This window comes from Varroa destructor, unplaced genomic scaffold (assembly GCF_002443255.2).
Source record: "Varroa destructor unplaced genomic scaffold, Vdes_3.0 BEIS01000003.1, whole genome shotgun sequence".
NCBI lineage: Eukaryota > Metazoa > Arthropoda > Arachnida > Mesostigmata > Varroidae > Varroa > Varroa destructor.
The window spans coordinates 41294426-41309775 of NW_019211456.1; the positions used below are offsets into that span (position 1 = coordinate 41294426).

A 15350-nucleotide genomic window follows, 5' to 3' on the forward strand; every position below is an offset into this window, starting at 1 on the left:
GCTGATGACAAGAGGGAACGTGTGTCTAACAAACAAGATTACATGTACCTATTTTATGTACCGTAGCACATAAGCTAGTTATGATATTAATTACGATGGCTAGAAGCGGTAATCAGCTGAAGGCTGAAGGGAGTCATGGGCTAACGCCAGTCAATAAGTATCAGTGGAATGGGCGATACTTGAGCTCTTTTTTTCAATAGAAGACAATTCACTAAATTCACTGATATCAGACAAAACATCTAGTTTATTTCCTCTTTTACGAGGCGGGTTGCTGCTTACAATGTACGAAACTGGTAAATCTCATGCAGAGAGAACGTGTCAGTGTGGTATCATATTTAATAGAGGTGTATTGTATGTAGTTCAAAACCCAATGTGACAACAGGTACAGTCAAGGTAGACTATCTGCATGTTCCATGCTTAATTTAAATTGAAGCGTGCAATAACAGGCGATATTCATCTTAGTGGGCTGTTTTTTGACCGCACGTTTTGGGTTGCTATATGGTTCAACTTTACGTATGACTGACTATATGCATATTTCGTATGCGTTAACTGTGAATTACTGGTTATATATGTAGGAATGGATAGTTTTCCTATCCTAGTAGTCCTAGTTGATTATATTCTGTTACCCTGAGTTCGGCACCAGTCGACGAACGGTGATAAAGTAAATACGAATGTGCATTCTTCCGTTCTTCTTTAAGGATCACTTACGTGTTGTAACAGTTGTACTAGCTTTGCTATATATATATATATATATATATATATATATATATATATATATATATAAAGGTGTTACACTATCAATGGTCATCTTGCGGGCACTGCCGGAAGGACAAATGGAAAGGCGGGAATAAAGGTCGGTATTTGAATTTATCGGTTTTTCGTTGCTGAACGCTCGACGCCGTTTGGGAAAATGGATATCTTTGTCACCTTATAAATATATTATAACAAGCACGTATACCGAAATCTGATTATGAAACGCAAAAGTGATCACCCTTTTGTTGTGGCTAGTTCTGCTGTCTTGTAGGGCTGTTTAGGATTATATTGGCAAGATCATTAACAGGATGAGCACGATTCTAATTCACAGGAATTGCTAAATTCGCTAGTTGTAGACGACACAAGATACCAATATCGCTGTTCTTTATTAAAATGTGCATACATGTTTATCTGTCTGTCTATCTACGTGTGCCTATATGCCCATGTACTTACAGGCGTTGTCAACCATAGAGTTGTACAAGCTTGAATATCTGTTCTTAGAAACAGTCACAACTACGCGTTCGTTTGCAATTTCGTTACATCTTTGACTATAACTTCGAGCCGTAAACTATTCGTCCATCCAATCTATTGGCACTGTTTTTACGAACGAGCCCGTGACAGCCAATCTAATGTAAATTTATGCAAAAATTTATTTAGGCTTGATTCGGTCGGCTTCGTCTGTCGTCTATCTGTTTAGCTCCATTTGAAATGGCAGTCGCAGATTCATGACGCAGCGTGCGGGCGACGATGTTGATACTGTGGACGATGAGAACGAACTACCTATATATATATAGATATATAGAAACATACGCACAAGTGTATATCTATATATATAAAAACTAGTGGCTTGCGAAAGCTTCCTTTTGCCAACAAATCACCTCCCACTGGCCATCAAGGATGTTTTCGGTTCTCAAAGAGCTAAACCAATGGACGACGACAACAACAACCATAGAATTGATAACATTACCATTAGCGTTAATAATAACAGCGGCAAAAAAATCGAAAAGACAGAAAAGTATTGATAATTTCAAGTACTCACTGGTTTCTGCTATGTATTATAGCACTTACTCCAATTGGTGAATGGTTGTTATTATTACGCTGCGCCAGCATTTTCTTTTAAAGCTCATTGATTGACTCTCTTAGTTTCTATTTAGAAACTGCTATGAGATACTGCCTAGTTTTCTATGATTCCGCGGCTTCCGTTTCGCCTACTCTTCGTATCGTTATGCGAGTCCACGATTGCATTAGCCCAATGTAAAGGTATAATATACAAACATTTGTATTATCTACGATTAAAGTGGTGAATCTTCGTTCGCAATTCTATAAACACCATTCTGGCGACGCAACAATTGGCAGAACCTGGATCCGTCGTCAAGGGAAAATCGCTAAATTGTTGGCCTGTCAATTTTCTTTTGTCGCGTGAGTCTCCCAACTTTAATGAAGCAGGTCGTTGTTCTTATGATGGTTTGGGGGTTTTGTAGGAGAAGCCCGTTCGAAGTGCATCTGTCTGCGAACAGCAGAAAAGATTCGGATTGATGCCTAGATGCGCCAGATCGTATTGCAAGTCGTCACACTGGATCCGGGTGGAAATTTCGTTGCGTTGCGCCTTGCCGACCTAGTTTGATGCGGTCGTTACTTGGCCTGCAACGACAGGGCGTTCAAAGGAACTAAACAGGCACACACGAACGAGTAGGTCGTCAATCGCCGGATCTGTTGCGTGTTACGAAATCAACAATAAGGACCGACTTAGTTAACGTCTAGGCTCTTCGTTTAAATACGCTCCATCGACGATTAGGGTAGCAGTAGATCATTTATCGGAGACTTGTTTGCCGTATGCACTACTATCGATAAATCCATACCGTTTGCCGATATATTCGAAAACATAAATGTTTGCATTAATAATAACTGACAATTCATTTTAGCAAAAACAATATTGGCAACAATGGTGTATTATTATTTCCTGTACCACACATTGAGGGTATATCCATGAGCTTGCAGATACGTTTTCAATTGATTTACAAGATAGTAGTTTTTCGGCTTGAAACTGTCATACGTATCATGTAGTATGCGTTCATAACTAAAAAAAAAAGTATTTAAACTTGTCAGTGCAGCATCATGTGTAAGTTATTTTTGGTTAGCACTACACTGACCACAGTTTATTATATATATATATATTGGCCTGCGCCGTCCCGAATGTCCGCAGCATTAACCATTGTTCCGTGCGAGCCAGTCGGTGATTTTTACATTTGGGCAAGCATTGTGGCATTGTTCCTGATAGACATGTGCTACTTAGACACGTATTTGACCACATGCACAGTGTTCTAACCATATGGAACGGAACCAGACGACACGCAAATGGAAAATCGCTTACAGAGTGTTCATTTGCTGCTGCTGCTGCTGCTGTTAGATGAGTAAGTTTTCTGGGCTTTTTATGCCGTTGTTGGCCTTCTTCTGCTCGTTGCCACCGTCGCTGCTTCTGACACGGCTGACGTCGCGTTATAGTAGTTTGGTTCCCCTGTCTTCCTGTCTACAGTAGTATCGGCGACGGCGCTTACTCTTCTAACTGCTGTCTGACGCACTCCATGAATGCGTCCGTTGTCTACAAGCACTATTAATGTTTCAAACTGTTCGCGTGTCTGTGTCTGTATGTAAGGATGATATGTTACTAGGCCTGGACGGGCGACAGATGAAGCCACGTCACTCAGTGCGCGACACCAAGCTCGGACAGGTTCTCACTCGTGCCGTTATAACGATGATTCACGATTCTGTTCGCATCATCAACGCTGGCTCGATGACGGTATAAATCGATTTATGGATCTGTCTGCTGTTTTCCACATAAAATCGTCGATCCATTTGTATAGAGCTATCTATGACATGTGTTGAGTTCTATCTCGAAAGCGTACTGGCCGTCGTCGATCAAATCTGTCTAGACGAGATTTAACAGTGTTAGAGACATGTCGTTTCTGCACACTGCACTCGCTTTTATTGTGTACGTCCTCACCCCAGTCATGCAGATTTCGATTTGTCTAATTCGCTACCAGTATTTAGCCGTTAAGTAGTAACTACGCTATTCTTCTTTGTTTCAATTGCTTACTGTTCCTTTCAAGTAAGCCACGCAAGTCTACAATAAATGGGAATCTGATTGCCGTATTGTCAATTACGTAAAATGCCGTATATCACATGCGCTTCACATTACGGCATCAGCGGAACTTGCAGCCCCATCCGCAATAGTCTTCGTGCTACGTCGCCTCCTCGAAGCGACAGCACAAACAATAGCTTCAACAATAGCTTATAGGCAGAAATGGACTTCGTACCAGCATAATGTGCTGACTCTATCGCCCGGTTATTACCAAAATGGTGCATTGTGTTTCGGCGCTACGTGTAAATTTGTGAATGACTACGTGTCTGTGTATGAATCCACGAACGGATCCGCTTCAGGTACCTCACCAAGGGAGAGAAAATCAGAAAGACGCACAGAGGCACAGCCGCGCGGTTGATCACGTCAAGAATAGACTGAGAGTAGCCGGTATGGAAAGGACGTGCACACTGCACTCAGTTTAGCGTCGACGTTCGAACGGGGTAGCGGCGGCAATGTCAACGATATTTTTGCAGACAATAAGCGAGTGAGCTATAGCTACGTGTGCTATTGATAGATTAAACATCGATTAGTTGTCCAGTCAATCGACTTTCGTTGAAGGCAGCGATTTCTGTATGGCGGCCGCAGTAGTTTTTGTTTGTTCGCTAACGCTCTTGCTGTATATAGCTTACCGGGTGAACGAAAGAGTAAACAGTATCTGGCTGATTTTGCTTATGGGACGAAAGGACCAAGAAAGAAGTATTCAAACACTGCACGCCGTTTGCGTATCGAGTAAGCTGTCACAACGATTAATTGTCAGGTCGAAGTATACCGAGGACAAATTCGATTTTCCCTATATTCCGGTACGCACCTGACTTAAGTTTGATCTATTATTCGTTTTGTTGTCTAGCCTACACATGCATATTGATGAGCAGACATCTATGCACGCACGCTATTCTAGTCTGTCGCTAGGTAGAGCACGTAAGCACACACGGAGTGCTCGCCACTATTTAAGCAACGGTCAGAATCGAAGATAGATTGTGTTGTCAATTGGCCACGCGTGAAGGGTTGACGGTCGACTGCATAGCCTTCGTTGTCTATCGTCACAAGTGAGCATGTCATAATAGTTTAGTTCTAGGACAGTTATTACGGCAACACAAGACAACAATAACTACCACTGCCTTTTTGAAGAAAAATGCCTATTTTCTTTTTGATATATAATAGTAGATGATAATACAAGGGGCGTTAGAGAGGCATATGTGTTGGGGTATTGCACGATACATTTGCTTAATGAATGCACACATACGTGTCTTTTTTTTTTAGCTGTCGAGTAGTACTGCTAGAGCTAATTGTAGTAGTGGTAACGGCGGTGTCCTGATTCGGTGCCGCGATATATATTTCTATTTGTCCGTTAATACATTTCGTTTGTGGTCGTATGGGATGCATGAGCGTGTCGCAGCACGTACGTTAATGCTTTTGATCGCTTAACATTACTTTAGCATCATCAAATGGCTCAGTGATAGTAACCATCGTAGGCACCAACTAAAAGATATGCATGAAAAGACGCTTGTACGGACAATTGCAAACGGATACACGCAAATTACGTCACAGCACAAAATCCGGCGATCATATGGCCAGCTGCTGTTGCCGTTACTGAGTCTACGGCGCTGTGCAATGCGTCCAACAGCAGCGACGATTTCTATTCGAATTGCCACGCAAAAATATTGGCGTCGTCGATCTTTATCGAGGCTGTTGGCGCGATTGTTAACGCTGCTAGCGATTGAAAAACGGCTAAAGCAGCGGAAGGGATTCTACTTTTAGACCATAAGCCCTTGAATCATATCGAGCGGCAAGAACACCTTAGATTTGAATGGAATCTACTATGCTTACCGTTAGTTATTAACCAGCGCCTACCGTCGGCAACCTGCCCATCATATAGAAGTATTGTACTTCTGGTTTCCCCTTGCAATACAAGAACTGGGCAGACGCGCTAGCTTCCCATTAAAACCTCATTGAGAACTGACCAGTCGAATCACCATTGCGACCCGGCGCCAGGAGTCGTCGAAGGAACGCTTGTTGACAATCGCTGAGGCAGAAGCTGCTGGTTATTGTTACTGCTGCTCTTCCTCTTACGGCTGCATGCGTGCACGGGCATGAAGCTGATTACTTACATTTTCACTTATTCCTACTTCGTTTTCTGCATCAGCCCCTACTACTAGCCTTTTCCTAGGCGCATGAGATTAATCGGCCACATTACAAACGATCACATGAACATGCGATTTTTATTACCCCGCTGTTTAATCTTCGTATAGGAGTAGAAATAACGGTTGTGGTACCAGCCGTACGACGACTTCGGCTAGAAAACACGTTTACAACAACCGTATAATTATAATAACCACAGTTATAAATTATATTATACGTATCACAACTATTCGCGCTAGGACGCTAATGGCTGCATCGAGATATCTTAGCACAGATGCAATATGGAAGATCTGTCGATGTACGTATTCATATATGGGCTCTTAGTTGGACGCCTAAATAAATATTGTTCATGCTTTATATACACACAGATATATATGTGTGCTTAGCTTAGCTCCTCTGTCTTCTTGCACATATCATCACGGTCACCCTGTATCTTTAGTTAAATTTATCGTGGCCATTCTCACACAGACTATCTTTATAGTGGCACCAATGTGCACCATTCCGATATATTAGATATGCTATAATTTTACAGGGACGACATACGTGTAGTTTTTGTCCGGCGTTAACACTTCCGACTTTCGTTTTAATGGTCGTCGAATTCTTTTTTTTTTATACTAATCGTCATTGGGTAGCTATCGTAATAACTTACCAACGCTGCCACATTGAAACAAATCCCGAGCAGTGGCTATCGTTGTACGTCGAATTCGCTTGTACGCTAAATGCATCCATGGGGACCCGTTTCTGTTTGTATTTGCATATTAAATTTTAATTTATATACACTTCGTTTGCCTTTTTTGCAAAATGGCTGTTTAGACTACATACGATACGTCCCCATCCGTGGTTGTCTGATAAATTTTATGCACAGCCAGAAGAATTAAATAAAAAATCAGTCTCGTGGTCGACGGTTGGGGTGAATTATGGGCGTTCGTACCGTGTGAACATTATCCTTTTCCGTAAATATCACAAGTAAATGATTTTTCTCAGTTTTAGTTAATAAACATACGTTTTGATACTTGTAGCAGCAGGTCAAATGTTTCAATTGCACCGTTGACTATGGGAATGGTTCGTATTTGATGCTAATTAATTAAAAATAACGACAGTGCCTAATAGGCTAAGATGTAAACATTTAGCCGGCCTAAAAGGGCGGAACGCTTGATCATTTCAGGCCCTACGCACACAATCATAATACCCGTTAATGTTTGAATTTTAAACGCCTTATCTGACCTTGAGTCTAACTAGTTTTTGTTTCGTTTCTGTAACATAAACTTGGTGTATCCTACATGCATGCTGTTTCCAGCGGCAAAACTCTTCTATCATTTTTACAAAACACCCAACCAGGTTGAAAATCTCTCATTAAAATATGATGCACTCTCATTATCGTAATTTAGATCTATCCCTCCAACGATGACGCTAGATTTACTCGGTGTCGTCCTTTCTATTCGGTCGCGTTTCCCTAGTGAATGCGTTTATCTGCCGATTTGCTTTCTCAAACAGTCCCATAACGGTAGACTACGCAGATGTTCGCGGATAAATAATTCTTACTCAACAATACTCCATATGGCCGTCTATGGGTTAGCAGCATCAGAGTCGTCATAGCATTGCGTCTTGTTATTTGTGTGTATTTGCGTATGAGTCAGTGTGTGTGTGTGTTTGTGTTATTTGGCCATTCGCTTAGAATCAGCAGCACGCAAAGGTCTCCACCTTCCTCGTCCATTCTCTCACTCCGTACACATGTGTTAGTGCGCTAGTTTGGACGCTCGCGGCGCTTGCTACGCTCCTGGCCGTAGCCCACCTGCGCTCAGTTAAGCTCTTGGCCGCATTCTCATGAGCCAGATTAGCTATTTACCGTTTGTGTCCGCCGTCCTAGTGAACCTTGGTGCTGACGCAGTATCGCTTTGAGCCATAGGAAAACGTGCACTACTTACGTTAATGTTGTTGCTACTTCTGTTCTTCACTTTGGTGTTGTTTCTGGTCGGGGCCTCTCCATAACAATTCCGCTCTGAGTCGCCTCGTCCACGGCAGCCTGCCGTTACCCGGCCGATCGTCATTCGTAGACGGACGAAGGATCGCTGCTGCCCCAGCTCAGGTTAGCTAGACTCGGTTCCTTTTGGCCGACGTCGTCATTTGAGCGTGGCTAGAGTGAGCCACAGTGATGATGACTGTAATAGTAAGGAGGCCGAACGACGGATCGAATGGCGCCCGTTGTGACTGGCTAGGTATAGCAAACGTCTTCCTCTTGTTGTTTTTTAGCTATCGTTGCTGTTTTTGTTGTTTAGCTTCTCTTTTTCTATTCTTCTGCTATTTAGGTTCGACCTACTGCCTAATTTACGGCTCTGCGCTTGCTGCCGTCACATAAGATGTCACTGTTGCCTGCCCCCATGCAACAATCAACTGCATCGCCATCATCAAGATTGTCGTCACGACCGTGTCGCTCTAGCTGCTGCTTCTGATCGTCATCATCATGGACATACCTACAGACAATAGCCAAAAATAGGCAACGTCATATAGACTTATATACAAATGAGTACACACACACACACACACACGCACAAACAGAATAGACTGTTGCCATGAGGCAAGCGACATAACATATAGTAGCACAATGTCGTGGTGCGGAACATAAGAACATATTGTACAATCGCTGCTGCTGCTGCTGCTCAGGATCGGCTTCAGGAACGACCTGGTTGGCGCCGTTTCCTGCGCGAATTCGCAGCCGCATGAAAAAGGCGATAGCGAACATAGGGGCTATACGAGGCTCGGCAGCCGTGGTCTTCTTTCGTTCTGTTTCCGTAGTTCGTTGCTTTTTTCGTTTTTTCCTCTATGATGAGAGAAGTGAAGAAACATTACAAGCTGTCTGTGGCGCAACTTGGTTCAGTCCGTTGATTTGACTATGTGTCCGTATATATAATATGTGTGCATTTTCACTATGAACGAAACAACAAACGTCTCGTTGTCCATTAACCACTGCAGGCACTGTTGCCCTTGTTGATTCCACTACGTTACGTGTTGTGGCACGTGAGTGTCTGCTTGTATATGCGCCTGTGTGCAGATTCATATGTATGCCTTCTACATCAATGGGGCTTTGGAGGCCCTCCTTTTACTCTGACTTGCTGGCTGCTATTTGCCGTCATCATCTAACTCACCCAAGTCGTCGGCTTCCCTCTGACCCATCGACGACGACGACGACGACCCTGTTCCAAGTGAAATGGGCTGAAATGAATCCTACGGACGTCTGTTTCTATGCCTGTCTATTCATCTGTCTTTCTCAGCGTAGGCTCAGCTACTGTATGTGTTATTGCTCGAGTGTGGATTTGCCTGTGCTGGGTACACGGCCGACGCGCGCGTCAGTTGCAGCGTGCATGCTTCTAGTGCCAAGCGTCGCAACCGCAGCTGTCTTGTTTGCTGGGCGACGCCGCGAGCGTTAGATGACTGCACAGTCAATGGGTTGATCGGACGGTGCTGCCAATTACTGGGAGCCCCATCGCCACTGATGGGGTCTCTCTGTCGACCTCTACAAACGCAGGGGCCCCGAAGGGTTAAGTAGGTTTAGCTCTGCTCCCATCTTTCTGTCCAAGCCAAACAGCTGAATTTGGTGATTGCTCGCTCAAAAGCCTACCGATACTTAGTTTTGAGTGAGCGCCGTAGTTTAACAAAAACGAAATAACATAATATGTAGCTGCAATGATGACGAGGATACTAACGACAAGGAATTAAAAGGAGGTCTGATCTATACTATATGTATACGCATCATTCATTTGGGGGGCGTTGTCTTCCATAGATCGATTATATTTTATGGAGGTAGTTACGGCGAGGGAGGTAAGTCTCGTGCTTGATTCCCAAGTGTGCTTTTGGATTTTTTCATATTGAACGCGTAATTTTGTTACTAATTGAAAGTACAGTGATACGAGAATACCGTATCGTAAACAACGTGCTCAAAATCGTCCCCATATATCGCTACGTGAACACTTTTAGGTTTCAGCCAGATGTTTAAGCTAGTATACAAGTATATTGGGATAGCATCGTGATAACACTTTGTGTGTTCTTGTGCTCATCACTCAACGCCTTGTAACGTATTTGCACATCGAACTGATAATCCGCTTGCGGTTGCCCATTCACTAGCTTGTGTTTCAAAGCCCCTACCTCGTTTTTGTGGCCCTGGCGTCGGGATATCCCTGAATTTGTCTTTTCCGCAATGTTTTATAAGGTCGTGGCAAGGTTGAATAGATAGCTGATGAAAAGGCGAACATACTGAATGGAAACAAACTTGAATTTTCAATAGAGACTAAGTTAAAAGATTAGCGGATAGCTGCAGCTTCAATAGCTTTCGCACAGTTTCGCTATACCTATATATTAGGCTGTTACAAGCGATCTCGATAAATAATTTTGAAACTTTGCGCGGATAACAAACATTTTCTGGTAAATAGTTCAGTCTCCAGTAGAAACTTGCAAGTGAAAACCGGTTCAGTTTAGTCTAACAGAGAATGAGTGCAGAAGGAAAAACGTTTTTTAGTCTCGAAACTTCACCGTTAGCGGTTAGGTTTTCATCTTTAAAAGGCTACAACGCAGAGCAAATTCATTAAAAATTATTGAAGGCATCAGGCAAGGGCTTAATAATTACAGTAAAGTACGTGAACGGTGCAAGCATTTTATGAACGGAGATCGAGGTGTTGAAGCTTAACAAAAAGGTGACCCGATGTCGAGACCCGAAGGACAAGAAATCACCGCCGCAATCGAGGTGGATTTTTACAAAAACGGGGCCGTCCACCAAGGCTGGCATTCCGCATGTAGCGTGTCATAGGAATGCAAGTCAAATACTTGAAATGTGGAAAGCGAGTAAAAAAATTGCTCAACTTATATTTTAATTTATAAAAAAAAATTACCTGGAGCATACGATCGCCACATACGAAACATGGTTCAGTGTCTACTGCGAGTCGGAGAGCGACCAGGCGAGAGACCGGTGTCCCCCGGGAGAGACATCGAGTTCAGTGGCAGTATCGAATAAATTTGGACTCAAGGTGCTACTAGCACTGGCAATGGACATCAGGGACATCTGCTACTCTGAGATACTCAACGAAAATGAAACAATGAATGCAGCCCGATATCTGTATTTCCTCAAGAGACCCATGGGCCATTTGCGCGGCTAGACCTTACCGCCATGCCTCAATTACTTTCTGGATTGAGTAAAGGAGTATCCGACGGTAACTTTAACCGGTCCATTCTTCAGATATAAGTCCGTACGACTACGCAACCTTCCGTTCCCTAAAAAGGGTAACCAGTAAACAGGCATGTCCTATTATCGACTCACTTTGAGAAGCCATACATAAAGAAATTACACGGGAACATGAATAATAGTTATATGGCTGTCCAGGAGTCGCCGGAGCGCTAAGTGTGCAAAATATAAATGGCAGTATTTCTAACACATAATAAGATAATTGTACTAACTCAAATTTGTAAAAAAGAAATATTTGACTTCAGAAATCGCCAGATTCGAGAGACTTTGTATCATACATATACATATATACTGCGGTGACTTGCAGAAGCTTCTTTTTGCCACAGAATCACCTTCCATTGGCTATCAAATATGTCTTCACTTCTGACAGAGTTTAAATTAAAGGGCAACGACAACGACCGAACTTCGATATCAGCATTAACAACAACAGCGACAAAAAGATGGAGACGACAAAAAACAATTGATAATTTCATTCCGCCATATTTTGCTATTTGTTGGAGCATTTAGTTTAAGTTGTCGACCATTGCTTGACTACGATACGCGGCGCAGTTGTTCTATAAAACCATCGACCGACTGGCTCTCTTTGTTCAATCTAGAAGTTCTTACTTCCATGATGGGGTATTGTCGAATTATTTAATCTTGGGCGGCTTTTGCTTCTCCTGGTCATCATGTAGTTATGTGAAGCCGAATATATAGTAATTTATGTCATTCTTGATTGAAATGGCGAATTCTTTCGTCGGACATTCGCACTTATACCACTCTTGTGACGCACCTATTACTAATTAACAGAACCGGTGCGTGTCGAGCGGAAATGATTGAACTATACGTAAATAGATATAGTTCAATGGCGTATACCCTGACTCGGTGGATTTTAATTATCATAACGTCAGGGTGGTCTCGAGCAAAAAATAAAGCAGGCTTAGCTGGGTGATTGGCTTCTGGCTTAGACGGATGACAACTTTGAGGTGGTCGGCCAGTTTCTCCAGTGATCGTCTTCAGTGTATTTCAGAATACAGCTTGAGGACTACTCTAGGCTTCTTTGCGCATAGCTGTTATTATTGTAAGAGTATAAAAACGGCAAATAAAAGCAAAAGTTTAGCAGGCTTCGCCTATCTCATAATCAAATGACAGTGTACATTGATTGAATAACGTATATATATATATATATATATATATATATATAGCCTTGAGCTGTCAAAAGGCTTAGAATTTCGTAAATGTATTGCACACGAAGTGATTAAAAATTTATGGATCGGAAACCCCCCTTGGACGATCTGTGACTCTCTCTTCAGAGACAGTGAACGACTGCTTCTCAGCTACCGGCTAAAATCGATGCATTATAAAATGTTCTGATATATTAGAGTTTGATGGCTTCTCCAATACGTGGGCAGACCAGAAGGTTCATTACAGCGTATGGGCTATCGGGTCATATATGACATCCAAGTGAAATGTAAGGAAACTATCCACTCAGATACATCTACAAAAATAAATCATCACGCTGTATGGGGTTTACGTTTTATCTGAAAAAATTGAAATGTAGTCGCCTACAGGCAAATGTTGCTAGGCAAACCTTGCGAGCTCGTCGTGCTTTTTCTTCTGGAGACGTAGAAGCCTCTACATTGATCAGCAAGTTTTTACAACGAGCCCACGGAAAGCCTTTGTTGCCCTTTTAGGGCAGATAAATAACCTCAACAAAATTTTCGGAATACAAACCAACTCAGGCCCTTAGCTGCGGGTTACTGTCAGTTACGATTCACTAGAAGCAAAATCTGTAACGTCTGAAGTAGATGTTGAACGTATATCTAGTTGATTGTATGCCTACAGTGGAAAGTGGTGCTTATCGTTGCTTACTAGAATAACAATTACATAAGCAGTACGCTTGTCAAAATAAAGATCTATCGTTCTGCTTAGCATAGCCAATAGGAGCAAATGAAACACCCCCAAAATCTCCTCCTGATTGTATAAAACGGCCTAGGGTACTACTGACGAATAAATCGTACGACCCAGATTGCTACAAAGCTCCTATAGCTTTATTCCAGTGAGAGTAAATCTAAATCCTAACGGTGTTAGATCACTTGTTCTGAATCATTCGATGACCAGAGGCCGGCCTTGTATATGCCTGAAATGAATGTCACTCTACCTACTACCTAATAGACTCGGGAGCTTTTCCACATTCAGCCGTGACTTTATACCGAGCAGGACTCCCTCCACAGGAAGTTCGCGAAAGCACATTAGTGTACCGTTTCATAGTATAATTATACAGATCTCTAGGTATGGATTCGAGTATGCCTCAACTGTCGCTTTGGCTTTACAACGTACCAGGCCTTACAGGGATACGAACGTGTGAAAAGCTAGCGAGGTCTCCAAAACCGCTGCATCTACGAGCCCGTTGTATGCGTTGACTTTCACAGAGCTTACTAGAAAACCCTATCAATTACCGGCGCGCATGGAGACAGACGGCAATACCGTCAGACGCGTCAAGACAGTGCTCATCATGGCATATTCGTTAATAGGATTAATCAAAATCGCCGGCTTTGAGGAAGTACTATTGCTCTACAAAGACATGTTATCTTCCAAGTAGACAATGCACTTAGAAGTTACCTGAAATCCGACAAGACTACACCAGGACGATCCGTCATTTCAGCTGTCGTAAAAATTAGGCGCGTTGATTACTCTTTAAACGTGGTTCAGGATTTCGAGTAGGCGAGCCATGTAATTAGAAAGACAAATGAAAAAAAGATCACGGTGGAGCCATATTGAACGAAAGGCGGTGGCTACGCGACGTCCAGACTCAACGCACCATCGCAATAGATAACAGAGTCTAATATAGATATATGTGTGTATATATATACACACAAGAAGACGTACCCAATCCTCGGACTGTTACAAACGACCGATATTATCAAGCGGTTGCCGTCTTGATAGCAGGAAGTACTACACATATACACACGCACATATTTCATCAGTCTATCGAGAAGCCGACAGGTTCGTTTAACGCGTTGAACGCTCTTGAAAAACATACAGCAACCGGAGTCATCTACCTAGTGATCATCCCTACGGCACAAAGCGAGAGGACGGATAGACAGTTTATGGTCATGTAGCACATAGTGGCCACGGTCACGAAATCAGTCCTCACGAATTATTGTCGTCTCGGTAATCGTCGCGGCTGTCGTTGCCGTTTATATCGTTCGTTCTATATCATCATAGTCCTCTCGAACGGGACGCCACAGAGGCAGACGGGCCACGAAATCACCGGGGTCTGTTGTCCGGCCAGGCGCAATTTAATCACACAAGATCACGCCAGCACACATCAGATGTCTACCCATAAGTATACCACTATTTGTGTGTGTGTGCACGTGCCTATGCCTACGCGTGTGAAGTACATGGGTGCGCGTGAAGTGCGTTAACCTGTGTATAACTGATAGAGATGGATGGGCAATCCACTAACCAGCCAACTCTTCGACCCAGCGATTCAGCGACGTGCTTACTGTTCACAAGGGTTTGGCTGTGGTGACACCGGCGATGGGGGTGTACTATAATGATACATCTTTTATATTTCGAATAGAGGTGGCCGGTTGCCTGTGCGCTGATGAACTAACGGGTCGCATGCAAACCTACATTGTTGCGCCTTTGTCATCAATAAAATATCAACATTGTAGTACTGCCTTTGGAGCGAGAGCGGCAGTAGCAGTACTCTGGTGTATCATCATCAGCTGGCATTACTCGAATTGGTCATGACATTCGGCTGATGTCGGCTGGTAATAGTATGTAGTAGTTATGAATATTGTCGCTACCTATTAAGCACGCATCACCTGTTGTTGTCTTTTGCTGTCACTAGCAGGCGACGCTGGCCTAGTACGTTTGTGTTTCGTAGATATCTGTTAGGAGTTATTGGGTAAGGACGACAGATTGAGTTTGTGCTTCGAAGACTGAGACTGATATTAGACGATGGGCATGAGTTACAGAGGGATGGATAAAATCAAACCAGCATCGTCAATCTGGGCGTCCCCGTGATAATAATAATAATAATAACAACCATTATAAAACATATGCAAGTATCAGAGTTAGTTAATCAAAGTAAACTGGATT

The 15350-nt window shown here is 42.9% G+C and overlaps 1 long non-coding RNA gene across 7 annotated transcripts in view; it reads right to left on the reverse strand.

Moving 5' to 3' along the window:
* The window catches only part of LOC147756953 (uncharacterized), a 126574-nt gene extending 111898 nt beyond the window's left edge, over positions 1-14676 (reverse strand). The window contains exons 1-4 of one of the 7 annotated variants that reach the window (XR_015324274.1): positions 14130-14604; positions 13863-13935; positions 7957-8502; positions 1101-2463 (exon numbers count right to left, since the gene is read on the reverse strand). This is a non-coding gene — a long non-coding RNA (uncharacterized LOC147756953). Of the gene's footprint in view, positions 1-1100; positions 2464-7956; positions 8503-13862; positions 13936-14129 lie in introns of those variants that run through there. The other 6 variants (XR_015324269.1, XR_015324268.1, XR_015324270.1 and 3 more) reach the window with 6 other exon arrangements.
* Positions 14677-15350: the final 674 nt, after the last annotated feature.